Source organism: Panthera pardus, unplaced genomic scaffold, assembly GCF_024362965.1.
Source record: "Panthera pardus isolate Hobbes unplaced genomic scaffold, ASM2436296v1 HiC_scaffold_22, whole genome shotgun sequence".
In the NCBI taxonomy this organism is placed as follows: Eukaryota; Metazoa; Chordata; class Mammalia; order Carnivora; family Felidae; genus Panthera; species Panthera pardus.
In genome coordinates, this window is record NW_026526788.1 from 86,471,734 (window position 1) to 86,498,654 (window position 26,921).

Sequence of the window (26,921 nt, forward strand, 5' to 3'; positions counted from 1 at the left end):
CCTCCACCTCCCTCTTCCGTCTACACTGTGTGCCCATCCTTCTACCTCCATCTACACTGTGTGCCCAGCCCTCTACCTCCATCTACACTGTGTGCCCGGCCCTCTACCTCTGTCTACACGGTGTGCCTGGCCCTCCACCTCCCTCTTCCGTCTACACTGTGTGCCCATCCTTCTACCTCCATCTACACTGTGTGCCCATCCCTCTACCTCTGTCTACACTGTGTGCCCGGCTCTCTACCTCCATCTACACTGTGTGCCTGGCCCTCCACCTCTCTCCTCCGTGCCCCACCCGTGCTCCTGAGACCCCACCCCAGCAACTCACACGGGACCCTTACAGCAAGCCCGAGGCCGGGCCAGCCCACGACGCAGCCGAGCAGCCTCCTAGGGATGGACGCTGGCCTTGGGGCTGACCCAGCTCAGTGACCTCAGCCACAAGGCCACGTCTGACCCAACAGGGTGATCCCGTATCCCACCCCTCTGGCCAGGCCGCCGAGCAGGTGGGCGAACGGGGGTGTGGACAGAACATGAAGGGGTGAGGAACTCAGCCGCCCACACCCGCAGCCTGGACGGGCCACCACCCGACTGCCTGGCTCGTGGCACCCCCCTCGTCCTGACTTGGCTCCCTCCCCTCACTGCTAGGACAGAGGCCCCCCTGCAAGTGTGAAACAACAGCTGTGAGTCAGCGCAGAGGTCCCCGTGCCTGGCCACACCTCCCCGGGATGCCACACACTGTCCCCTGAGGGGAAAGAACATGCGTGAGTCCCGACTGTCCTGATCGGGCCTCAGGTGCCTGGGAGGATGGCAGGGCCTGGGAGCCGTTTCTGTGTCCCCAGTGCGCACCAGGCTCGGCACCTGCCCGGGGGACGAGGGAGGGCTCTTACCGTGAGGCTGCGAGAGGTGGGAAGGGGAGGGTCACTAGGTCACGGTGTCGGCCGATGTCCCGGGAATTTTGGAAATGGTTTGACCGAGGGTGGCTTTCATCATGTTCGTAAAGCCGGAAGAATGAGGGGCTCGGTGGCATGAAGGCAAGCCGGAAACGTCGCAATTTCTGGGGAGTTGAAACCTCTGGCTGCCAGCCCGTGCCCTGGGAGCCCCTGGGCGCAGGCCAGCCGGTTCTGAGGGTGGGGGTATGTGAGCCTGAGCGTGAGCATGCACGTGTGTGAGCGTGTGCCCACACGTGTGTATCTGTGACAGATTTCCCCACGTGTGTGCCCCAAGCAGGCGAGCCCTGTCCCTGCCGGTCTCCCTCACCGCGCATGACAGCTGGCCGTCCCACGTGGGACACTGGCGTCACCGAGCCGTCGGCGCACACGGGCGGACCACGATGAGGCAGGTGCTCAGCGCGTCGCCAATGTGCACAGCAGGCAGAGCGGGGTCCAGCCTCACTGACAAACACCTTCTGGGAGAGGAAGCCGACCGCTGCCTTCGGGAAGGTGTGTGCACGCAGATGCCATCAGGTGACGTCTGCAATATAAATGTCTTTCTTCAGTGAATCGGAAAATGATACTAACTCCTGCCTTAATTTTAAACAAATGACATCGGGAGAGTCAAGGGAAGAAAGAGCCCGCCCCCGCCCCCGTCCCCTGGCCCCCGGAGCCCTTGTTACTGCGATATAAAGAGCCTCCATTGTTTGCTGAAATATTCATGGAGGTAGGAAAAATTAAGCATTAGTAGTTTGCTTTGTGTTTCATTATTTATTAAGCTAGTGACTTATTTTCCTTTTGGCAAGGAGCTTCTGATCTTTTCCAAGAAAAGAACGTGGGCAAGAGTAACAGCCCTCATGTTTTGGAGCTATTAAAATTAAAATTTAAATGGCCTCCCTGCCCAGAGTGAAAACCAAACAAAGATGTTTATAGTGCAGACTGATTGAAAATGAAAAATGTAAGAGCTTTTTGTTACTCGCTTTGTGAAAGTCAGTCTTGTTCAGTAACTCTCCCAAGCTGCCTCTGAACCCCATTCCCTCATTCCCTTCTCCACGTCTCGGCCGATGCCCGGCTGGGGGTTTGGGGGGTCCCGCCTTCTTCCTCCCGTCCGTCCACCCTCCTGGTACCTGCCCTGGAGGTGCGGGTCCAGAGTCCGCGGGCGGGAGCGGCCTCGTGCCGGCCCCCCTCACGAGGCCCAGGGAGAGGCTGTCGGCCCCTCCCCGGGAGCACAACACCCCTGGATGGACGTGGCACCAGGCTCCGGCCCCCTGCGCGCATCCCCGATGCCACGGACACTCCAGGAGAAGGCCGAGGTCGGGGGGCCTGACGGCCGCGACAAACCCACGTACGCGGAGACTTCAACAGGAGAAATGTCTCTGGAGTTCTGGAGGCAGAAGCCCAAAGCCAGGTTCAGACTCCCTGTGGAGGCTCCGGGGGAGGGCCCTTCCTGCCTCTTCTGGCTCCTGTGTCCCCAGGTGTTCCTGGGATCAGAGCCTCGGCCCATTCTCTGCCCCGTCTTCCCGTGGCTCCTCCCCTGCTCTGGCCCCTGTGTCTGGTGCAAATCCCTCTCTCCTCTCTCGTGAAGACACCAGTCGTTGCATTTAGGGTCCGTGCTCTGGCAGAATGATCTCAGCTTAAGACCCTTAATCACATCTGCAAAGACCCTGTTTGCAGGTAAGGCCACGGCCTCAACCACCGGACTAGAACACAGACACCGAACTAGAACACGGACATCTTTTTGAAGAGTGACATCCGACCAACTTCACGGATGACGGCACGAGTGCGCGTGCATGTGCGAGAGGGTGCGCGTGTGGGTGTGTGGGCGTGTGTAAGAGTGGGTGGGTGTGCACTTGTACGTGCGATTGTGTGTGAATATGTGTGTGAGTGTTGCGTGGGGGTGTATGAGTGTGCATTTGCGTGTGTGTGTGTGTGTGTGTGTGTGTGTGTGTTTGAGAGAGGGAGAGAGAGAAAGAATGTGTTTGCATGGGTGTGGGACCTGAGCGTGTGGGGTTGAGTGTGGGTGGGTGTGCAAATGTGTGTGTGAGAATTGTGCGAGTGTGCGACTGTGTGTAAGTGTGTGCATGTGGGTGCATACAAGAGTGTGGTTGTGAGGTGTGTGAAAGTGTGTGTGTGTGAGAATGTGCATGCATGGGGGGGAGTGTGAGAGACTGTGTCGTATGTGGGGGGGTGTGAGAGTGTGTGGGTGTGGGGTGTGTGTGCGTGAGTGTGCGGGGGTGTGGGGGGCGTGGGGGGGTGTGAGTGTGGGCGTGTGGGTGTGGGGTGTGTGCGCGTTAATGCACCCGGCAATCCTCTGACCCAGCTGGGTGTCCTACCATCCAGACCCGCCTGACACTGTCCCCCTGGAGATGGTGAGGGCTCGGTCCCGTGAGTCCCTGGTCCCCAGTCCGGGCCGTCGCCTGGGCTTCTGGGTGCCTGGCTGCGGGTGGCAGTTTCCCACAACCCCCTCCTGGGGTTCGATCAAGCTGCTAGAGCGGCTCTCGGAACTCGGGAGACGGTTCAGTCACCGGATCGCTGGTTTTTTAGGAAAGGACACAGCTCCGGAAAGGAAGACTGAAGACGTGCAGGGGGAGGGGTGGAGAAGGGGCGCAGAGGTTCCCCCGGCACCCCGGAAGCTCTCCGGACACCCCCTTCTGGGTCTCTAGCCCGAGGCCGGGGCGGGATGAGCGCTCCGAGCCCCCATCTCTGAGCTGGTTCCTGGCAACCAGCCCCCACCCTGCAGCGGCCGAGGGGCGGCCCAGGGTCACCTCGTTCACAGGACAAAAGACACCTTTAGGCGCATCACTTAGGAAATTCCAAGAGTTTTAGGAGCTCTGTGCCAGGGGCCGGCAAAGACCACACACTCATTTCTATGATAAATCACAGTGATCACTCAAAAGACGCTGGTGTGGAAGAAGGCTCCCAGCGAGCCCCACGCCAGGCTTTCAGCTGCCGTGGGAGCGCGAGGTGAGGGCGGCTTCTGCCCCCGGGGCCGCCGGCGCTGGTGCGCGGGAGGACTCCTGGCCCGCAGAGGGTCCACCTCGCGCTTGGGCAGGAGGAGCCCCACAATCAGTAATGACCTCCCCTCTCTCCTCTAAGCAAGCCCCCTCCCGCCTCCTCCGGGGATCAAGTGTTTGCAGCTGGCGGCTGGGAAAGTGACGGTGAGGGACGGTGAAGCAACCTGGCGGATGCCCATTAATTGCCGGGAGGGGTGCGTGCAGCCGGCCTGTGGGAGCCCAGAGTCGGGCCAGGCTCATTCTGCCCCGTGCTCGCCAGGCAGTGGGCTTAAACCCCGGCCGGACCCCACGACTGCCACAGGAAAGTCATGAACTCATGGGCACCCGTAATTCTGAGTTTTTGGAGACTCTGATTCAGCGGGTCTGGGGTAGGGCTGCAGAGATGGCGTTTGTGACTTAGCTTCTTTAGGTTTTATTTGTTTGGGTGCGTGTTGATTAATGTTTTCAGAATTACACAAAATGCCTAGAAATTTGTCAATGTCCTGCCATCCGTATAGTCTCTCTCTAATTACTGTTTCAAAATGCTATATGTTACCGAAATAACCAAATGTCCTCATCAATGCATCCTTCTTTAATAGTGAGCTCTCACCAGATCTTTTCACTGTGGCCACTTTTGCAACTTTTGTATTTCACAGTTAGTTACTATTGGCTCTTGATTCTTCCCTGAGAGTGTTTGCAATCAAGCACAGGTAGAAAGGCTTCATCTCCACGGAGAGTCCTGGAAAGGACCAGAACACAGGTGAGAACTTTAGGATCCAGCCGTTGAACTCGGTGAGAATTTCTACAACTCTAATGAGGAAACCGATTCACACATCGGCCCGCCTGCCCCAACCCAAGTGAACCGAGAATTGATTACTTGGGATCGAATGAACTAATGGGGTGGTTATAAGTTTTATAACTTTTTCTTCAAAGCATTGTTAGTTCTTTAGTGTTTTGTTTTCCAGATTTAAAGAATCCCCTTTCTCCTTTCTTTTAAGCTATCCGTAAATCACAGCAGTTTGGGGAAATATACTTTTGCATAAGCAGAAATGAAGCGTTTATTTTTTTCTGATCCCTCCGGAATTCAGAAAGTCCTATCGAAATATCTTACATTCACTACCATATAGGTTTTGACCTAAGTTCAAAAGGCATCTGTTCTCCTTGGAACAGGAAACAATTGGATGAGTCTCTGACTTGGTTTCTTAGCCTGGGGATGCTTTAAAAAAATCTCTGAGATTCCTTATTCCTGGACAGTTTTAAGGAACCAAGATTGACTGTGGGAGCCCATAAAGCCCTCTGGATCTTACCAAAGCTTTGACCGGAATGTTGTACTTGAGAGTACGCATAAAATCATCGTTCCCACTGCACTTATGTAAATAGTCAGGCCGTGGTCGGTGAGACTAGATTTACTTTTTCTGGCCGCGATTATCGTTGGTAAAAACAGGCTGGGAGTAGAATGAGTAACCGTTCGGTAGAAAGCCGCAGCCCCTCGCCAGATTCTGCTCCTGGGTCCCGAATTCTTCTGGTTTCCTCCGCTATCTGGCTACAACTCTCCAAACTGACGTTTCCGATTTCCCTCCCACCTTCCTGACTTGGAATCACTGGCACTGAAACTGCCCTTTTCCCAAAGGCCCAACAGCTTGATGACGGCAGACGGCTTGCTGTAAACTTCAGAGACGTTACCACCACGGGTCCTGTCGGCATAACGCTCTGCCTGCCTCTGCCTGGACCTCTCAGAGACTTCACTGGGACACCTGCCGACACCAGCAGGGACCTCGAGCTGCAAACCAGGGGCGCCCAGCACGATGGAACTGCCACCCTTAGTCCACCATCTAAAGACGCTGGAAGCCCAAAGCCAGAAATGTTCTCAACCGGCTGCTCTCCAAACTGAGAAATTGAGTTTATGATAGTAACTATTAGCCCTTGTTTTCCTTTTGTTTCCATAGAAATGCCTCTCATTAAAGTTCTGGTTGCGGACACCACACGGAGGCCTGATTTGGACGAAGGCTCGCCTGCCACACGGCCTCCTCACGCCGGACCTGCCCTGCGTCGCCCTGAGGGGTTCAGCGCAGCAAGGCGCTCATGCGACGCTCGGAGGCCTGTCGGCACCTGGCCCAAAAGCTCTCCGGGCATGCACCCTCAACGGAGGGCAATGTTTCCCACACATCGGAACTTGGGGACTCTGTTTCTTGGAAAAGCATCAACAAAAAAAAAACGCACCTCAACCTCCTTGGAAAGGAACTACTCAGTGCAAAATCTCTGCAATTACGGCACAGATCTAGGACCCTTTAGCCAGAGTCGACTGGACAATCACGTAACCGTAGACTAGTTACCAGCTGAACAAGGGAGAGTGCGTGTGATCACATCATGCCGTGCCCATGAAAGTAACTCGGGAGAAAATGAAAATCCAGATTGGCTTGGAAAAGTCAATCCTGAATCTGATGCTAATTTAGCCACTTAGTTGAATTAATTAATCAATCTATCGATCACATCAGTCATTGTATTTTGACAAACAGCTTTTACCCTCCTGACAGCAATGTTCATAATCTCTCTTATGAGCCGTGTCCCCTCCAAGGTCCTAAGTGCTTTTCACTGGCCACTGACTGGGCCGATGAGAATCGACCTTCAGGTGCCCTTGGACGAAGGGACAGTGTTAGCCAGCGGGCCCCTCTCTCGGCTCAAGCAAGAGAATGAGCAAAAGGAGGTAATTGTCAAAGAAAACCCCAAATGAGGCCACTTTCAGTCTGCTCGGTTTGCTCTCCATCGATAAAATATTCACGAAGTCTGAATTTTCTTTCCCCTTTAATCTTGAACAGGTTTTTTTTAGCCCGTCTCTATATTTCTTACCCTTGAGATTCTTGTACAGCACAAGTCAGTCTGCAGAATGACCCTTAACTTGGGTTGGCGTGCAGACTTCTGTTCCATGACGGTTTGGGTAAGTTGTGTTTTTCAAGGAGTTTTTGCATTTCATCTCAGCGATCAGCTTTATCAACCTAAACGTTCTTCTCATATCCCTCGATTTGCCTTTTAATGACCGGGGCTCTGTGGTTGGCTCTCCTCCCCACCTCCTGGCGTTGGCAACCTGTGCTTTGTTCTCCGATGCATCTCCTAGGGACACATCGAAATTGTTTTAATCTTTCTAAAGAACCAAGTTTTTCCTCCAGCTACTTAAAAAAATTTCTCTTTCTTTGTAGTTTCCAGCCTCACAAGGTGTGGTTCCTTCGCATTTATTTCCCTTTGGATTTGCCTCATCCATCCGTATGATTGTTCTTCATCAAATCTAGGAAAATTGGGGCCATTATTTCTTCAGGTTTTTTCCTGCCCCCTTGTCTTTTTCCTCGACCCCTGGGCTCCAGTGCACGGGTGTTAGGCCACATGACGCTGCTATTCTCTGTGCGTTCCTAACATCATTTTTCTCTCTGCCCGTCACATTGGATGGTTTCCATCGAGGCTTTGGGGAGCAGGGTGTGCTGAACTGTGCCCCGGGCTGCAGTGAGGGGTCCACAGTCTTGGTGGCGACTCAGCCCCGTCCTGCGGGGTCAGGACTCTGTGGCAAACGCACCGAGTGCAATCCCTGTGGGTCCCTCCCAGGAAAGGTGACCCATGACCTTGCCTCCTGCCGTGTATGGTGTCTTCCACCCAGATGCCCTCGCTGGGCCTCAGTGACCAGGACGCCCATGCCTGCGATGGCCGCTGGTGCCCCGGGGCTTCCCCCAATCTCGGACGGACGCCGGCCTGCCAGGAATCACCCGCCGCCTGCATCGCACAGGCTCCAGCCCCCTCCCCGGAGCTGTGCGGACCCCCTGCATGGCTCAGCTCCACCCGGGCTGGCTTCACGGAGCCCTCTCCATGGTGCACCTGCTCCAGTGTCAGGAGGATCATGGACGGCCTGAGGGTCTGCTCCGTGGACCCCAGACGGTCAGGCTGCCCTCTGGGTGGGCAACCAGGTGACCTCTGCCCCTAGCGGATGCTGACTGCCACCAGGTGGCCCGGGGCAGCCCCATTCCTATCTGTGCTGGCCCTGGGCCTCCTCCCTACCTTCTTCTCTCTCTGTCTCTATCTCTCCCTTCTCTCTGTGTCTCTCTGTGTCTCTCTCCTTCTCTTCTTCCCACTCCCTCCCTCCTTTATTTTCAAAGGTTCCCCTCAGACTCAGTAAACATCCCGGGTGCAGATTATACGGGCCTCCTCTTGCAACCTGAGCAGATACATTTAAAAATAAGACTTGTCCAGGGTCATTACCCTCTCCTAGCTGTCTAGCCTCAGAGCTATTTAAGGCCACAGCAGCACGGGCCTCTTAGGGGGAAGGAGGATGGACCTCCTTCCCTTTGGCATCAACCTCTAGAGAAGGAAAAGTGTCTGCTTCTAGAAGATCCTTGGAAACACTGAGACACGAGCTTACACATGAGCAAGTCAGGACCCGACGCAGAAGCCTTTCCTGCAAGAGACGCAGGGAACCTGGGCACGAGGGGCCCTGGGGGGACAAGGAAGCGTCTGGACACAGGCTGAGGCCGGGATACGAATCTGGGAGGCGGTGGGTTTCTCTCTAGAGACACCAGGTGCACGGGACAGAGGGATGCCGCGTTCTAGGCAAGGCCTGCATTTGGCCCCTGACGGCTCCTGGCCCTCCCGGGCTCCTCCTTTGCCGCAAAGATCCCCCTGGCCTGACGTGATGTGATGCGGGACCCCCCCGTTCCAGGGCTGGGTAGTGCCGGCTGAGGCTTGCAGGCAGGAAGGGCCCCACCCCTGAGATGCACGTTTGCTCCTGCAGGGACTCTGGAGCTCCTGGTGGACGGGTCCCCAAGCACAAGGCCGTGTCTGCCTCAGCCTGGTGCCAGTGTTGACCTCACAGTCCCTCGGTGTCTCTGGCCGGGTGTCCTGTCTTGAGCAGGGTGCAGGAACATTCCAAGAGATCACTTTCAAAGGCGAGCACTTTCCCTCTGCAGGCGACCGGCCTGGCCCCAGGGCCCCAGGGTCTTGCTACAGATCCAGGCTACAGGGTCTCCTGGGTCCTGTGGTCCTAGGAGCTCCCTGGAGCCCTTCCCTGCTCTGGGCCTCCCCAAGCTGGCAGTTTTGCCTGTCACCCAGGAGATGGGCCAGACAGGAACCTTGGCGTGGACCACGGGGGGCCGCTGGGCACCGTACTCCCCCCTCGGGCTGCCCTCACACCCTCGCACCCCACCTCACCAGACGTGGGAGCAGGCCGCCCGGGGCATGACAGTGGAGGTGGCTGCCTGCCGGCTCCCAGCTGGGCAGCAAGCGCTCCCACCATCAAGTCCCTGTCTGGAGTCCCCTCGGGCACTGGGTACAGAGCGGGGGGCAGACTGGGAGGCAGGTGCTCAGACTCACACTCCTAAGAAGTGGCCTCTGGGCTTGGGGGCACAGCTGGGCACCCCCTTCTCCCACAGCACACCAACACCCACGTCCCCAGCCGCTCATGTCCGCGTGGGTAGCGAGAGTCACGGAGACCCCGCCTGCAGGCCCAACTGCCTGTCAGAGCCCAGGGCCCCTTAAGGACCCAGCCCTCTGGACCGCGGCGGCCGTCACGAGCCCGGGTGTGGCCTTGGGGTCAGGAGCGGCCCCCGCTGCGCGTCCGTGGGCACCGCGGGAGAGAGGGGGCTGCTCGCGGTGCAGGCAGAGCGAGGCTCCTCCACACCCGTGGCCTCGTGCTCCGTGGGGCCCCACAAGTCTTCCCTCCGTGCGGGAGTCTGCCTCTCGCCTTGCTGGCGGGGAGGGCGGCAACCTGGACCCCCAACCCGGCTCCCACGCCCCCAGGAGCCACCCAGAGCGTTCGTCTGAGCGAGAGCAAGCTGCCCTTCATCTCCATAGAGCCCACCTCCCAGGGCCCCATCGTTACCGTGACCGGCCAGTGGAGGGGACGTGGGACAGTCTCCACTCAGCTCCAGCTGGGATTCCCCCGGGCCGGAAGCCTCCCGTGAAGAGGGTCGCGGCTTCCCCTGGTGACACTGTGTCCGCTCCCAACTGCCAGCCAAGGGCAGTGGTGCTGGGGTCCCACGGGGTCGCAGGGAGTGGGGAGGGGCTCGAGGGGTTGCCTCAAAGAGGTCACAGGCACTGGAGAGACGAAGGTAGTTCTCGGAAGCCTCCCTGTAGCTTCAGGTGATCCCTGCTGCCCTTGTGACCCTACCCTCAGGGCAACGGGGACACCAGCCGCCTGTCTCCACGGCCCTCCGTCCCTGCGCCCGCTGCCCTCCATCCCCATTGCCCTCTGTCCCCACTGCCTTCTGTCCCCTGAGCCCACCGCCCTCTGTGCCTGCTGCTCTCTATCCCTATGTCCACTACCCTCGGTCCCCTGTGCCCACTGCCCTCTGTCCCTATGCCCACTGCCCTCCGTCCCCGCTGCCCTCTGTCCCCCCTGCCCTCTGTCCCCTGAGCCCACCGCCGTCTGTCCCCTGTGCCCACTGAAAGGCAGACCCAAGTGGGTGGACTGAACTTTATTTTTGTACTGCTCTATTAATTCAAACCCAGAATGAGAACAAGAATGAGTATTGGAGCCATAATAACCAGCGACATCTCTCGCAATGCGCACTGTGTCCACTTCTCCCAGGGGCCCGCCAGCCCCTTTCCTCGGCCTGAGACCCAGGGGTCCCCCCAGAGTCCTGGTGTCCCCATGCTCATGTCTACCCAAAGCCCTGTCCTGGCCTTTGCTAATGCAGACCTGCCTCTCCGGGCCTCTTTCCTGCTGAATCGGCACAAGGAAGGCTGCCTGGCCCCCGGGTCGTCCGGGGAACCCCCTGCACACCCCAAGCTGGGCCCCGCCATCCCCAGGGACGCAGTGCCTAGGCCACCAGCGCAGAGGGCAGGGCCCTGGGCAGCATCTCGGTGCGGTGGGCATCATAGGGCAGCACCCGCATCCCTCCTGTGGAGACGGGGGAGCCTGAGAGGCTCTAGGTTACGTGGTGAGGCTCCGTGTCTCTGGCCCTGACCTTCTGGAAGAGGAAGGACAGGCCCTGGGGTGAGTGGCAGAGTGTGGGGGAGGGGTCGGGCAGCCAGGAGCAAGCACAGGCGGACCCTGCAGCCAGGGGAACACATGGTCCTCCCGATGGGGAGCCGTGGAGGTGGCCGCAGACCGAGGACGAGAGTCGGGTCCTGGAGGTGCCAGGTGGTGCCTCCCTGCCACCTCCCTGGGCAAGGGACGTCCGGACGGCAGTCAGGGCTCCAATAGGTTCTTGGAGTGGGGTTTGCGGGCAGTGTGTTTACAGCCCCCGGAATGAGGGGAGACCCTCGGGCCGCAGAACCGAGCCCTGTCCCTCGTCCCGCCCTGCGGGGAGGGAGAGGGCCGTTTCCATGCGGGCGCAGAGACCCCCACCCCGAAGGCCGCTGCACCTACTCCTTAGTCAGCTGTAGCAAAGTGCGTGCAGCCTGCACTGTCTGAATCCCAGCTCCCGACGTGAGGGGAGCAGCCAAGGAAGTGTCTCTGAAGACGACACCGCCCAGCGGGTCCAGGACTTGGCGGCCAGAGTGCGTCCCCCGCACACATTCCTGCTTCTGAGACGAGGCTCTTGTCTCACCCTTATTTTCCTTTCCAGCCTGGGCACCGGCCACAGTGAGAGTCTGAGGCTTGGTTTTCGACCCCTCCTGGTCACGTGGGGTGACCCACATCGGCTGGCAGAATTCTCCGGGTGCTGGAGGGGGGACTTTCAGTGACATGTAAAGCATTTATCTTGGAATTATGTTTTTGAGAAATCAAAGCAAATCTCAAGACCAAAGTGTCATTTGTCTTGAAAATTGGGACGTTTGTGGCAAGACCGTTTTTGCTCGATATTGTTATTTTTCCAATTACAGGGTGAAAAGTGTCAACTCTCTTCTGAAAACTGGCATTCAGGTTTGTTCTGAAGCAAATAAAAATATTGAAAATTGTGTCTGCCGCGCCATGGCCCTGTATCTGCCCTTTCCAATTCCGTGCACGCGGATAAACTTTAAAATTGGTTGGGGAGCAGCAAAGAGGAAGCCACACAGTCTCTGTGTAAAGACAGTGCTGAGAACAGCTCTTGGCGAGGAGCCCTGGGGCCAGGGTGGGGACCCAGGGGCCAGGTAAGGATTCCTGGGCAAAGGAGACCGGGCCAAAGTTCCAGACCCCAGCGCTCTGCCTCTCGGAGCCCGGTCCTCTCCGAAGGACGAGTCGCGGCCTCCAGCCCCGAGTGTGAGGCAGGCGTCCGTGCTCCCCAGCGGCCCCTCCCTGGGTCTCTCTCCCCTGCACGCTGCCGATCGGGGAGCTGCCCGCTTCCCTCTGCTCTGCTTTGGCTGTGGACGCGACGGGAGCCAGTGCCTTGTGTTGTGTTTCTAACAAGCCCTTGCTTCTTGCTTTCCTACCTCCTTCCCTGCGACACATTTTCCTGCGACGTGCTGCAGGGCTTGGTGGGCCCTCTCAATGGTTCGAGAAGAGGAGGGCACAGACACACACAGTGGCTACAGAGACGTGCTCCCTGCCCAGCTCTGGGCAGGGGCTTGTGTCCCTGCGGAGGGCTGAGGGGAGGGGCACAGGCACAGGCCTGGAGCCGTCACTCAGGTGGGGGGGGGGGGCAGGGGGCGAGGACAGGAGCCATCCTTCAGCTGGGAGGATTGGGGAGGGAGGCAGGAGCTGTCCCTGGGGGGCGGGGAGGGGTACAGGAGCCATCCTCCGACTGGGGGCTGGGGCTGCAAGGGGGACAGGAGCCTACCCAGCTGCGGTGGTCAGCAGGCAGCACCTGGCAGGGCAGAGGCCACAAAGGCGTGTGCCGTGTGGGCTCTTGGGAACTGGCTACCAGGAAAACTGCTGCTGGGCTGAACGGTCAGTCTGGCTGCTGCCGGCTGGACAATTGCCCGGGGCTCTGTGACGGGCCCTCTGTATGCATTTGGATCAGGGGGGAAGCCAGCAGAGACAACGCCCCGCAGAGGCCCCGCTTCCCCCACTCCCCACCGGCCCGGCTCTGGGGCGGCTGGAGGACCCGCTCTCAGCAGGCACAGAGGAGGAGCTTAGCGGTCCGCGTAACCTGCCGTGTGTGTGTGTGTGTGTGTGTGTGTGTGTGTGTGTGTGTGTCTGTGTGTCTGTGTGTCCTGGGGACTCCTGTGGGGACAGATGGCTTCTTGGTGCCGGATCTGTTGTGACTTCCCAAAGGGCAGGAGCTACCTCTCTGCAGATCTCAGGGGATTGCCGCGTTTGAACCCCGGGGGGGGGGGGCGGGACGTGGCCGGCCCGCGTCTACAGACCTTCCCCTTCACTGGCGGGCGGCCCGGCCCGCCAGTGCCCATCCTCTGAGCGGCCATTCACGCTGCCCTCGGGCATATTTTCGTTCTTCATCCTGTGGTTCAAGACCTAATAAAAAGCTTTGCATAAATATTTTATTCTGCATATTGAATTAATTTTGTTCCTGCAGGAAGGAGAAACTAGAAAGAAAGTAAATTCATCATCGGTGGGTGTCAATTGTGCAGTTCCTGTGGGAGGCGTATTGCTTTCTGATACCCTTCAAGTGGTGTGAAACCAGACATTAGGAACTGGACATAAGCCACAGGGGAGCAAACCTGGAGAGCTGGTGGGGGCGGGACGCTTCGAAGTTCCACGTCCCCACCTCTGGGGGGAGGAGCTTTACTGATGGGCGGGTGGGTGCCAGCCTGGGGGCCGGGGTGTCCCTGAGCCTCCTGCCACTGTCTCCTTGGGGCCGCCGCTACCGTCCTCATTAGTGAAAGCCAAGAGGGGTCGTGACAGCCCAGGAGTGGGCTACTGGGAGCGGGGGAGGGGGCTCCTGGCAGAGGTCACTACAGGGCCTCCCCTGAGCCTCTCAACCAGCCTCCGGAAGAGACGTGGAACCTGTTTTCTCCCACGTTTCAGAAAGGCCCTGAGTGGACAAGCCCATGGAGCATGGGCCCTGGTGAGGGGCTTTCACTCAGGGAGGCCACAGTGGGATGGCGGGGGTTGGGGGGGGGTCACTGCCATAGTCAGGAAGCTGTTAGCAGCATCTGCAGAGTACGGCAGCTGCTGTGGAAATGTCACCAGGGTGCTTTGAGGGGGGAGAATTGGGAGAAATGGAAGGAGGGAGGGGGAGGGGGAAGGGAGGAGGGAGGAGAGGAGGGAGAGGCAGGGGAGGAGGGAAAGAAGGGGAAGAGGGGAGGAGGGAGGGAAGGGGAGGAAGGAAGGGAGGGAGGAGGTAGGGAGAGGGAGGAGAGAGGGAGAGGCAGGGGAGGAGGAGAAATGGAAAGAGGGAGGGGGAAGGGAGGAGGGAGGGGGAGGGGAGGAAGGAGGGGAGGAGGGAGGGAGAGGGAGGAGAGAGGAGAGGAAGGAGGAGAGGAGGGAGAGGCAGGGGAGGAGGGAAAGAAGGGGAAGAGGGGAGGAGGGAAGGGGAGGGGAGGAGGGATGAGAGGAGGGAGAGGCAGGGAAGGAGAGAAGGAAGGAGAAGAGGGGAGGAGGGAAGGGGAGGAGAGAAGAGGGAGGGAGGGAGAGGGAGGGGAGGAGGGAGGGGGGGAGGTTGGGAGGGAGGGTGGGCGGGGAGGAGGGCTGTTCTCGGTTCCACCTCCGTGCCGGCCACGGCCACGGAGGCAGGTCGGGGGGACATGGGGGGAAGTAGCTGGTTGAGTGTGTCTTTGGTCCCCAGATGCAGCGCAACCCCCGGCAGGTGCACAGAAAACCGTGCTTTAGACCCAAGGGTGCCGCTGCCTCCTGTGGTCATGCAGAGTGACTGACGCCAAGTTGAGTGGAACATAAGAAAAGCCCCGAAATAGACCCGCACGGAGAGGAACTGGGTTTTGGTGAAGGCGATCCGAGGGAGGAAGGAAGCCCTTTTCAGTGAACTGCTGGAGGCAACTGGACAAGCACCCCAAAGGCAAAAGCCCCCAAAGGTTAGCCCTAGCCCCCCTCATCCCGGAAGAGCGGGGACAGAGGACCAGCACAGAGCCGGGGGCTCCCGCGGCCCACTTCAGACTCCGATTTGCGAAAGCTTGCTAACCACCAGCCAAATGCAGATCTTATTTTTAAAATACACAGACTCCATCCAAAACGCATTTTATGGAACAGTTTCCCTCCATTTTTATCAGTTTATGCTGTGTTCTGAATCCTGGGCTCGGCCGCACGAGTGCAAAAGTAAAGGCCAGCATTTCTGGGGATCGGGAGCCCTGAGCTGCAGGGGGGAGGCAGGCAGGGGCTGGACCGCAGCCAAGAAAGAGGAGGTCGGGACGCATGGCTTTGCAAAGACCCCTCACCCACGTGTTGCGAACCCAGTGGCCCAGCCTTAGGGACACGGGGAAGGCTGCGTGGCGCGGGTCGGGGGACGTGGGTCAGGACACGGGGCGGGGGGGGGACACCAGCAGGTGGCACCAGCTTCTCCTCAGCGCGTTCCTCTGGGGCTCTGCTGGAAAGTGCGTCCGAATCCAGTCCAGCTCCCTCAGCAGGAATCCATATGGACGATCAGCTTGGGAGGCAACACGGAGCACAGGCCTTAGTTTCCGTGGTCACACGCACACGTGCACACACGTCCCCAGACCCCAGACTGACGCGCCGCGGTTGGGTGGATCCCAAAGCCATTGCCCTCGGCATCTCTCGTGTCCCGCCAAGTGCAGCTTGACCCGCTCAGGCCCGTCTCTGCCCTCAGCTCTGACGCCCCCTCCCGGCATTGGGCCGGGGGTGTAGACGTCCACACATTTGCATGTTCTCAGAGAGGGGGTGCTGCGAACTGTGTTTCCTAGTGGTTTGAAGATCTACCAGGAAATGAGACGTTCCTCGTGCAGAATGGATCCCTGGCATCTCACTTCTGGAAAGGTCGGGCGCTGGGACTGGGGTCGGGCACCTCCACGGAGGGTGTGGGAAAGCAGCTGGACGCTCCCCCGCTGGCCGCCAACAGGCGTGAGGTCGCTCGTGTCCTCGCAGAGGTGAGTGAGGGCACGCGGGCGGAGGTGCACTCGGCCTGAGGCCGCGGCCGCTCCTCTCGGAGGGGCGTCGCACGGGCTATGAAGGAGCCAACCGCAGGCGCGAAATCGGGATTTGTCAGACTCCCTGCGCACCACGTCTCTGAACTGCTTGGGCTTCGTGTATATCCTGGGAGTTTTTCACAGGGATGCACGTCGGGTCCGCAGGCCTGGGGGGACCATCGCCCCCGAAGCCTACCTTCCGACGAGCAATATTTGACCCTTTACTGAAAAAAATGCACACCCCTCTTATTTATAACGAACCAAAACGCCTTCGAGCCACACGTCCAGAGCGGGGCGGGTGGAAATGGCCCCACGGTCCTTCGAGTGACTGTGCTCTCCTGCCGACAAGGGACACATTCCGGGAAAGGCCATTCCCTTAGCAGCTCCCGCTGTTTATTTTGATTCAACAAGAGAGACGGAATTAAATTTTAAAAAGCCAAAAAAAATTAATTAGAAACCAGAAATGAACGAAGTGTTTCAAGGGTGTCAGGTTCTTCCAGCGTGGAGAACACCGTGCGTGTGGTCACCGTGGACGCTGGGATCTGTGTGTCTGGAAGGTTCTGGATCCTGCCCTGGGGGCCGCAGCTGGGCCTGCCAGCTGTCCCGGTTAGGCAGGTGGGGTTTGTGGGAGAAAAAGGCTCCCAAATTCCACAGCTGGACAAGAATATTTGAAACTTTATTACCTTTCTTAGCAGCAAGTGGATTATTACTACGGGCAAGTGTGAAGGTGTCGTTGATGGAAACACATGCAGCATGTTTGGACACGTTTTCGGTGGTTTTGCTGGAGTCAAGAGAGGCGGGGCAAGCCTGGTTTAAGTGGGTGCGTGGGGTTCACGGGATTGGCTTTGGGTCGTTGGTAGTCACAGCCCAGGTGAGCGGTGGTGACCGTTACTTGTGGGGTGTGTGTGTGGGGGGCTCACCAGCCCCTTCCCTTGGTGTGACGTCGCCCAGTCCCTTTGGGGGGGCCCGTCCTCGGCTAAGAAAAGCGGTGACCGCTCAGAGCGGCGAGATGGGCTAACCCTCCCAGCCTCCGTCCACTTGCCCCCGGATCGTGGGCCTATAACCCACCTGGGGTCGTGCCCGAGGAAGTGTGTCCTCAGGCGACACCGGGGACACGGCACGACCGTCCCTCCTTCCTCGCAGCCCCTCCCGCGCCCTGATAACCCCCCGGGGGCCCAGCCTGCGCCGACTCCTCTCAGGACGGCTCCCCTCCCGCCCCCACACGGAGCCGGGCTCTCACCCCGCGCCCTGTCTCAAGTGTCTGGCCCCGTGCAGCCTGGACACTCGGGCGGGGTGGGGCGCTGGGCCAGCCTGGAGAGGGTGAACCTCCTCGTGCCTCAGACCCCGTCTGGGCTGTCCTCCATGGGGACGCCCCTGTGCTGGGGTGTGGACGTTTGAGCCCCTGCGGTCTCCGCCCTGGCCCTGCTCTGACCTGCGTTCGGTGAGGTGAGACCCCCCCCCCCCGCGCACCCCCATCCCCTCTCGGCCAGGCCCAGGGTGTGGTTATGTGGGGGCTACTTTCTGACTGTCCACCCTGCTCTTGGGGTGGGGCCTTGATTCTCACAGTGGCCAAGCTGAGGGGACCCCACTGGGCCTGTGCTGGTGCCCTGTTCCCCGGGATGGTCGCATACCTCCCGGGGCCGTGGGTGGAGGCCCTGGTTCCTCACTCCCCATTGGTGCTACCCCCTTTCTGAGATCCCTGCTGTCCTTTTCACGACCAGCGTTGGTGACTCCAGGTGCCAGGAGACCAGCTCGAACCGGCCGATGGGGAGAAGGCTTCGGAAGGGGTCTGGCTCGGGGGGTGCGGCTGCGGGAGCCTTTCTGCCCCTCCGGCTGCTTTTCTTGGGGGCAGGGAGCACCCCGCGGAGCTCAGGGCCATCTGTCCCCTGCCTACGGGGTCTGGCCTTTTCCTGTTATGAAGACGTCTCGGAAAAGGTTTCCATATAGATAGTAAAAACCCCAACCTGTCAGCTTTGGAAAAGAATTCCAACTCAGAAAGGCATAAATACATAATGTACCAGAGTTTTATTACTGAGTTTTACTGAAGCTTTTTCTTAGATTTTTGAAGCAGACGTGACCATTAGTGACAGATACTGTAGAGCAGGAAAAAAGTGAGCCTCTTTCTCGTCTATGAAAGGTACGCGTGATTTCGTTAAAAATAGACCGGCTGCCCCTCTTAGTGACCTCAAAATCTCAACATGCACTTTCCTCTGTCAACACGCAGATTGTGATGAGTCCTGACGCCTGGACAGCAGGCCACTGCCTCCTGCCGCCGGGCGGTCGGGGCTGGGGGCTCAGGAGGGTCCCCTGAACTGGACAGCAGGCCATCGCCTCCTGTGTCCTGCGGCTGGTCCTGGTGGGGGCCCTTGGGAGGGTCCCCGCTGGCTGGCCGGGGAGCCACAGCTGTGGGAGGGGCCGGGACCAGCCTCTCCGTCACTGGGGGCAGGTGGGCGGCGGGCGGGAGGCTGGCGTTCTCCCTGAAGCAGCTGGTTTCTTCCTTACTCAGAATCCGCCCTCCTGAGACGCACGGGTCTGTGGTACCCCGGGAAGCCTCTTGGGCTCACACTGTGCTGAGTCTGGTGCGTCTGGGTCCAGGGCAACCTCGGGTTTCTTCCCCCCCCCCCCGCCCCCAGGGTAAGTGTGTCCTTCTCACTTCTGAGGGCGTGACCTCCGTTTGTCCTGGGCTTGAACCTGCCTCTCAGCTCCTTCTGGGGGCCACACTAGGCCCCGTCTTCCGATCGCTTCTGTGCCACAGGGAAGTGCTCCCAGGTGCCATCCTGGAGCCCCGAATGCTGGGGGGGCACTTTCACGTTGCTTCTTTTGTTAAGACCTCAAACACTTCAAAACTGACCGCAAAAAGTTCTCCAGAGGTTGTGGAAGCTGATAGGAATAAACAACAAGGAATGTCATCTGAGGACAGGTGCTCCCGCGAGGGCCCTCTGCGGTGCGGGCCCCAGCGTCCCAACAAGGGGAACTGAGGTCTAGACGATCAGCATTCCTGGGGAGCGAGGCTGCAGTGGGCCCGGGGGCCCAGACTCCACACACGGTGCAGGCGGGGAGCGGGCGAATTCAGCAGGCCCCCGGGGGGCCCAGCATCCACGAGCTGTAAGGGTGTCTGCTGAGGGCGGCACAGGTAAAACCATCAGTGGCAAGGGGCGAATCTTCTGCCTGCCCCTCACAGGGCTCGGGGTCTGCTGCTCCTGGGGGTCGGTTCTCTGCACACAGCTGGATTCTCAGTGGCTGCAAGGGGAGGGCAGGGGAGGGTGGGAGAGGGGAAGGGAGGGAAGGGGAGGGCCAGGGAGGTCAGGGGAGGGGAGGGGAGGGGAGGGAAGGGTGGGAGGGACAAGGGGAGAGCAGGGGAGGGTGGGAGAGGGGAAGGGAGGGAAGGGGAGGGCCAGGGAGGGCAGGGGAGGGGAGGGAAGGGTGGGGGAGACCAGGGGAAGGCAGGGAGGGGAGAGGAGGGCCAGGGAGGTCAGGGGAGGGGAGGGGAAGGCAGGGCGGGGGAGGAGACAGAGAAGCTGGTGCCGTCTCGCTAAGGAGTCATCTGGTGCAAATCCCACAGGGCCCCACGTTCCCGTTCCGCTCCTGATCGCCGCGTGGGAGCAGACGGCCCGCGTGCCAACGGGGACAGGTGGGAGGACACACGTAACGCCGCCAGTGGCCCGGGGAGTAAATGCGGAAGCAGGGCGATGTTTCAAGCTGATTTGGGAAGCCCGCAACACGGTGTGGCAGTTCTCTGTAGCGGCTCCTGCCAGCTGGAGCTCTTACGCACCAATGTCCTTGTCTTGTCCCCGTGGAGAGGCCCGGAAGCTTCGTGCTGGGGGCTTCAGGAAGGACCCCCGCCCCCAGGGTCAGAACCGGGCGGGTGGGCGGAACATCTGGGGCACCCGCAGCCTCAAGGCTGCCCAGGGAGGCTCGGGCTGCCCACCGCCCGGTCTCTGTCCGGGGAGCCTCCTCTCCTGACGGCAAACAGCACAAGGGCCTCCGGAAAAGAAGCTGGTATTTTTGTCTGGAAACTCGGTGGAAATAAACGGAGGAAATGTAATTCTTACTGTCAACACCTGACTTCATTTGGCAAGAGTTTGAGGACCACGGATGGGACCAGTACTCATCTCAAAACCCCCTGTCCTCCGGCATCTGTCTGGGCTTCCTCTGATGGTGTGGCTTCTCCTCGTGGGCGGGAGGACGCCGTGTCCCGGGAGTGAAGGCTGGTGTAGACGCTGTCGACTCCCACGGCGTCTCCGCAACGGGCGGTCCGTCATGACCAATAAACTCTTCAGGAGAAGGGCTGACGCTGGGATTCCTTCTGAGTCTCCCTGCTGGAAGAACTGGCCCTAAGCGTCATCGAGGCGCTCTTTCCCTGTGGGGTGAGGCTCTCTCTGGCCCCCACGGGTTCACATTCGCTCTGGTATGACATCACTGACGTGCCCAGGGGCTTGCGCGCCGAGGGACAGGACAGGAGGGCTTTGGGGCACAGGAGGGTATGCTGCCCAGGAGCCTCTGAGCCCCAGTCGACCGGGATTCTCTGCTGTGAGTTTTGTGTTCTGGGTTCCATCTGAGACTTTGTTCAGGAAAATCAAGGATATTCTGCTGAAAAAGAAAAAAAAGAGAGAAAATGTGGGAACTACTGGTTCAAAGTGCACTTTGCTGTTCAGGCTTTGGGATGATTTGATTAAAAGGAGCTCCCGTCTGTGCCTCGTGCTGATCTCCCTCTGAAACCCAATGGCAGGTGTGCTGGGGCAGGTTTGCAGAAGCCACATGACTCCAGAAGCTGAGCTGAATGTCTTTTCATTCTCCCTCATAAAAGAATCATTTGTGTTCCAATAAATTCTTAACCTCTGCATCGTCCAGGTCCCAGAAGTATCCTTTGGGTCATATAACCTAGGAAACCACCAACTATTGATGGTTGGTGGTGTGGATCATGGTGGTGATGATGGTGACAGTCATGGTGGTGATCTTGGTTGTGGTGATGACCATGACGGAGGTAATCGTAATGGTAGGGATGACAGAGGCAATGGGAGTGGTGGCAGACCCTTCCTGAGAACTCTCACATGCCCGGTTGTGTTAGTAGTGCTTGGCACACTCCCATGTCCGGTTGGCGTGATGTTGTGGCTGTCTCTCTGAAGGCTGACCAGAGGTGGGTCTGAAGTTCTGCTCCAAAGCCAATGCAAACAATCGTGAGTCAACCCCGGGGATCCTTTCATTCAGTAGCCGTGAGGCCCTAGTGAGTTACAGAGACTCTGAGTCTCGTGACAATGACATGTGGCCTCAGTAAGTGCCGACCTCGACACTCAGGGTTCGGGGCGCTGCTCCCCTTACCCTTGTAAAGGTGGGGTAGGGTGTGCTGGCCGGAAAGGGGAGTGGGCAGCAGACTGAGGCCTGTGTGCAGATCATGACCTTGAGTCTCTGGGTTCCCCTTGCACGTTTCCATGTCCGGTCTGTTCTCGAAAGGAGATTCACGAGCGCTTACTCCTGGGTGATGCTTTCCCAGTGGCTGGACCCAGGTCCGTGCCGGCTAGACTGGCAGCATGGAGGCTGAGGCACCAAGAACACAGGGACGGTCACCAGCAGTGCCTGGGCAGCCCTGGAGGATGAGACTCCGCGTGAGGGGGCAGAGCCCAGAGGGGAGGTGACGGGAGCGTTCTATCCAAAGGCCAGGTGGACAAGCTGCATGCTAAGGAGTAGCCAGGGCCTCGAGTGCGCGTTTGGGGCTCTTCTCCGCCGCCCCAGGCTCCCCGGCAGAGCACCTGGCTCCCGCACGGCCTGTGCACGAGCACGTGTCTCCACAGAGGGTTGGATCGTGCTGGAATTCACACGCAGGGGACACGGTGACAGGTTGAGCGGGCTGACCCACCTACAGGTTTGCTGGGGAGAACTGCCGGTTTCAGCCCTGAACGTCGCACGGCCACCCCCACACGGCACAGCTTCAGGGAAGTGAGACATTCCCGCGGGGAAGGGGCCCGTGTGGTGGGGCCACGGGGCCCGTGGGCCGTCTGTCTGCTCGAGCCTGTCGTTCTGTGCTTGGCGATGCTGCCTTTACAGAGCTGTGTCCCCATGTAGCTTTCCAGATTACGCTCCACCTGCTTGAAGCCCTTCGCTATGAAAACTGAAACGTCTCATTTAAACCACTGTGGACTGATAAGGGATGTTCTTTCTTAATTCTCAAGAGAGCGTTGCTATTCTGAGGGGTTTTATTGCGGCTGCTTGGAGGGTGAGGGGAGAAGCAGGTGCCTTCGCCCCATTTGCCGTATTTATGGCCGTGGAGCCCGCAGGTGGGGGCCGTGGCAGGGGCTGCAGGGCCCGGGGCGTGCCGAGCCGTGAACTCACAAACCTGGGAGGTGGGAGGGCACTGTCCTTTGTCACCAGCCTGGAACGAAGCCGTGAGCGGACCCCGGGGCTGCACCCTGTGAGCAAAAGCAGATGTGTCCTTTGAGGCCGCCGGCGAGGACCAGGACCGGGGAGGGACTCACGGCCAGACGCACGAGGACTTGGGGCCGGGTTTGATTTCAGAGGCACCCTTGCCCCTGCTGTGTCTCCTCCCTCCCAACCCAGGGGACTGCAAACCTCTGTGCAGGGTCAGATGGTAAGTGCTTCAGCTTCCTGGGTCCTGAGGCCCGTGCCACAGCCAGTGGCAAAATGAACGCCAATGGGTGCCAGTAAAACTGTCCCCAGGTGGCCTTGGGCCAGGCCCGTCCTGGAGCGGGGTCTCACCCCTGCCTGCTCAGCCCGGCCTCCCCACGGGCACCGGCTCAGCCGCCCCTGGCGCTGGGGTGACGTGCAGGACTGAGACGCCCGGGAGAGCAGCTGTCTCTCCGTGGCTCCCTGATCCTGCCTGCAGACCCATCCTGCGTGAGAGCTGTTTCTGTCCGCGAGTGTGGCGCCCAGACCCTGGTGGTGAAAATGCTCAGGGCCTGGGCCTGGTCTGGCCCCGTCCGGGTCACAGCCTGGCTGCTGGCCTCCCTGCACTCCGGCCCCACCAGGGCATCTCTGCCACCGTCAACAGTGGGGCCCCCGGAGGGCATCAGGCCCTTCGGATTCTACTCGGTCTGGGTGAGGGTGAGGCCCTCAGGGTCCTGGGGGGCTGCCCGCGGGGTGGTGTTCTCAGAGACTCGAGAGGACAGTTGCAGAAGGTCCAGCTTCCTCGGGAGCTGGGCTAGCGGGTGCTGGTGGTCACTGCTCTTTGGCCACCGTGTCTCTGGCTGGTGGCCAGAGTGAGGATAAATATTCCAGAAGACGATGGCTAGCGTGGGTCCTAACTGCGTCTCTTCAATATTTGAAAACAAGGCTTCGTGCCGTGGAGGCCTTGGGTCAAGCTGTAATTTGGGAGGCGGGGTGGCAGCCCATCAGGCACCTGCCAAGACCACGGGGTTCCTCTCTGTGGCTCTTCCCGGAAGCAGCTCTGTCATCAGAGTGGGGACACAGGGAGGTGGGGGCCACAGAGACCAAGGCCCCCCAGCTAGTGGGGCAGGGGCTGGGGTCTGGGGCTGGGGTCCGGGACTGAGGTCCAGGGCTAGGGTCTGGGGCTGGGGTCCAGAACTAGGGTCCAAGACAGGGGTCTGGGGCTGGGGTCCGGGACTGAGGTCCAGGGCTGGGGTCTGGGGCTGAGGTCCAGGGCTGGGATCCGAGGCTGGCTTCTGGGACTAGAGTCCAGGGCTGAGATCTGGGTCTGGGGTCTGGCACTGGGGTCTGGGGCAGGGGTCCGGGGCCTGGGGTCCAGGGCTGGGATCCAGGCTTCAGGCCAGGGAGCCTCCTGGGCCGCAGCTGGGATGTGAGTCAGGACTCAGTATACCCCTCACATTTGGGAAGGAGGTTCCCCCTGTGAGGCGACACCAGGCTGAGAGTCTGTCCCCAGGGCACCAGTTCCTGCTGACCCTGGGTTCTCGGCCTTAGCTTCTTCGGGACACACAGGCGGTGCCTTGATGGTCAGAGCATGGGCCTCGAGGCACTTGCCTGTGGGGCAGGCCACACCTCCTGTGACCTCCTGGCTCCAGCATTGACTCCACACTCCCTCCCCTTGGACCCAGGGGGCGGCCCTGGGGCAGGTGTGGGGGGGGGGTGCTTCCACGGGACCCCACTAGAGCCCCTGGGTGTGCGGCCAGGAGGCCCCGGCCATGCAGGTGGGCAGGAGCAGACCCCAAGACAGGCCCCCTTGCCCTCCAGCGCCGCGTCTGGGGAAGCAGAGCCCCCGAGGGGTGGAGTTTGTCTCAGTGGAATCAAGCAACACTGGGCCTTTGGTCTGGACTCTCACCGAGCATCGCGTGTTCAGGGTCCTTCCACGTGGCAGCGGGTGTCCACACCTCGATCCTGTTCGTGGCCGCGGGCTGTTCCCGCGTCTGCATGGACCACACTGTGTTTGTCCATTGCCATCTGCCGGTGGACAGCGGCCTGTTCCCGCGTCTGGTCGTCGTGAATAACGCCGCGGTGAGCGTCGTAGGCAAGGTCTGGCTTGAATACTAGTCTTGGGCTCCTGGGGCGTGAACCCCGTGGGCCTGCCGGCTCAGGTGGCAGTTTCGTGGACGGCGGCTCTCAGGCATTTATACGCGGTGCGCAGGTTGACATCCCTACATCATCTTCTATTTAAAACAAGCATTAGCAAACTCAGGGCCGAGCAGCCGTTTATTAACTGTCGCTCGATGTGAAAATTCACACCGTTTGAAACTTTCTTAGTGGTGCCGAATCGTGAGGTGGATCCGGCAGGCAGCTTCTTCATTTAAATACATCTCGGGCTCAAGGGGGGTTGTATTCATAAAACAAATGACTTCGGTGGTTTTTTAAATTAAAAATCTCAACGCACGTCATCGCTGAGTTGAACACAATTCGGGGAGACCCTCCAGATAACGAAGTGTCCTCTGGGACACTTTGGGTATAAAAATGAAAGCAGCTCATCTTGGGGGGGCTGTCGTCTTGACAGCCGGCTGTCGCGGGAGACCCCAGGCGGCCCAGGGTCTGCTCCCCGGGGCTCAGCTGGAGGGTCTGAATGAAAACAACCGCAGAGAAGGTGCCGCCCACACGGTCTCTTCCTAGCTGCCGGGGCTTTTCCTGTGCTCACCTCCCGGAGGGCGCAGCAGCCCGGCCCGTGAGGACTTCCCTGCCCAACGTTCTGGTCCCACTGCCGTCCCTACACAGACGCTCTCCGTCCAGGTGCACGTCGGTGTCCCTGACCATCTCTGTCCCGGGCGGCACCTTTCCTGGCAGAGAAGCTGGGGTGTTCTTGCTGCCCGGGCAGCTCTCCAACGGCAGACAATTTCTCCCAGTGCTGGAGCCTGGACGTCCGAGGTCAAGGTGCCCACAGGAGGCCTTTCTCTGAGGCCTGTGCCGCTGGCTCTCAGGCCTCCCCCTCCCCCCGGTGCTTGCTCGGCCCCTCGCGTTTGTGCAGAGAGGAGCCCTCCTGGGTCTCTCCTCGCGGGGATGCGGATGCGTCACGGGCCATCCTCGTGACCCATGCGACCCCAGTCACTGTGGAACGCCCACCTCAAGCCCCAGCAGGCCAGGTTAGGGCTGCAACATATGAATTTGGGGGACACCCATTCAGTCCGAGCGGGCGTGACGGCACGTTCCATTCCTTTCTCTCTTCCCGGGGAGAAGAGAGACCGTGTAGGTGGTGGAGGCAAGTGGCTTCCGCCATCAGGGGCCGGTTCACAGCGGATACTCATCTGTGGGCAGCGGCTCTGTCGCCGAACGACATACACAGGGTGACCCACACGCACTCGGAGGGTGAGGTGTGACGGGTCTGGGCACGAGCGCCCCCTGGATCAGCACCGCAATCGGGACACAGTGGCTATAAACCCCACCCGCTCGTCCACGCCCCGCGAGGAACTTCGGCCCCACCCTGAGCCCCGGGCAGCCCCTGGTCTGCTCCGGCCTGCGGCTCCGTCTCACCTACACGGGACGTCACGGGCCTGCACCGCACGAGGGGGTCTCGGTGACTCACCCGCCCAAGAGCGAGCAGGCGTAGCTCCCGTCAGTGCCACTCGGCGTGCGGACACGCCACAACCCTAACCCTAACCCTCGCCTGCGGGGGCAGCTGGGCTATTTCCAGTTTTCACCATGACGAAAAGCTGCTATAAATCTTCTGGTTCAAGTCCGCAGGGGAACGCGTTCTCGTTTCTCGGGGGAACACCTGGCGGTGGGACAGGTGGATTGCGCGGCCGTGTTCGGGAAACTGCCAAGGGCTCCCCAGAGCACGTTCCCAGCAGCCGAGAACGAGAGTTCCAGATCCCCCACATCTTGACCAGCTGCTCGTAAGGACGGTCAGGGTTTTACTGTTGATTTGCTATTGAGTACATACTGGGTTTCTTTTTTTTATTATTGAAAAAATATTTTTTAAGTTTATTTATTTCGGTAGAGAGAGAGAAAGAGAGATCACAAGCAGGAGAGGGTCAGAGAGAAGGAGAGACAGAATCCCAAGCAGGCTCCACACCATCAGGGCAGAGCCTGATGCGGGGCTCGAACTCGCAAACCGCGAAACCGTGACCTGAGCTGAGATCAGGAGTCAGACGCTCAATCGACCACGCCACCCACGTGCCCCATGTACCGGGTTTCTTTTTAAAGTAGTCTCTACGTGGAACATGGGGCTCGAATACATGCCCCGAGATCAGGGGTCCCCTGAAATCAGGGGTCCCCGACTGAGCCTGCCAGGCGCCCCGTAGAGCGTTTTTAATTTGCATGTCCCCGTCAATTCCTTATTGGCTATTTGTACATGTTCTTTGCTAAAGGAAGTGTCTGTTGAAACCATTTCTGCCACTTTTACTGGGTTGTGCATCATCTTACCACTGAGCCAAGAGTGTTCACACACTCTGACACGTGTGTTACAAACGTACCTCTCACGGTCACTCACCTTTTCCTCCCCCTCACCGTGACTTTCCAAGAGTAACATCTTACTGTATGAACTCTGACTTTCCAATGTTTTCCTTTCTTTTATTTTTTTAAATTTTTTTTAACGTTTACTTATTTTTGACAGAGACAGAGCATGAGCGGGGGAGGGGCAGAGAGAGAGGGAGACACAGAATCGGAAGCAGCTCCAGGCTCTGAGCTGTCGGCACAGAGCCTGATTCAGGGCTCAAACCCATGAACTGTGAGATCATGACCTGAGCCAAAGTCGGACGCTCAACCG

At 59.4% G+C, this 26,921-nt stretch overlaps 1 long non-coding RNA gene across 1 annotated transcript; it reads right to left on the bottom strand.

Moving 5' to 3' along the window:
* Positions 1–4,493: 4,493 nt before the first annotated feature.
* On the bottom strand, positions 4,494–5,798 carry LOC109256696 (uncharacterized). The gene is made up of 2 exons (XR_002075740.2): positions 5,224–5,798; positions 4,494–4,655 (listed from the first exon to the last, which is right to left on the bottom strand). It is a non-coding gene; the product is annotated as an uncharacterized LOC109256696 (long non-coding RNA).
* Positions 5,799–26,921: the final 21,123 nt, after the last annotated feature.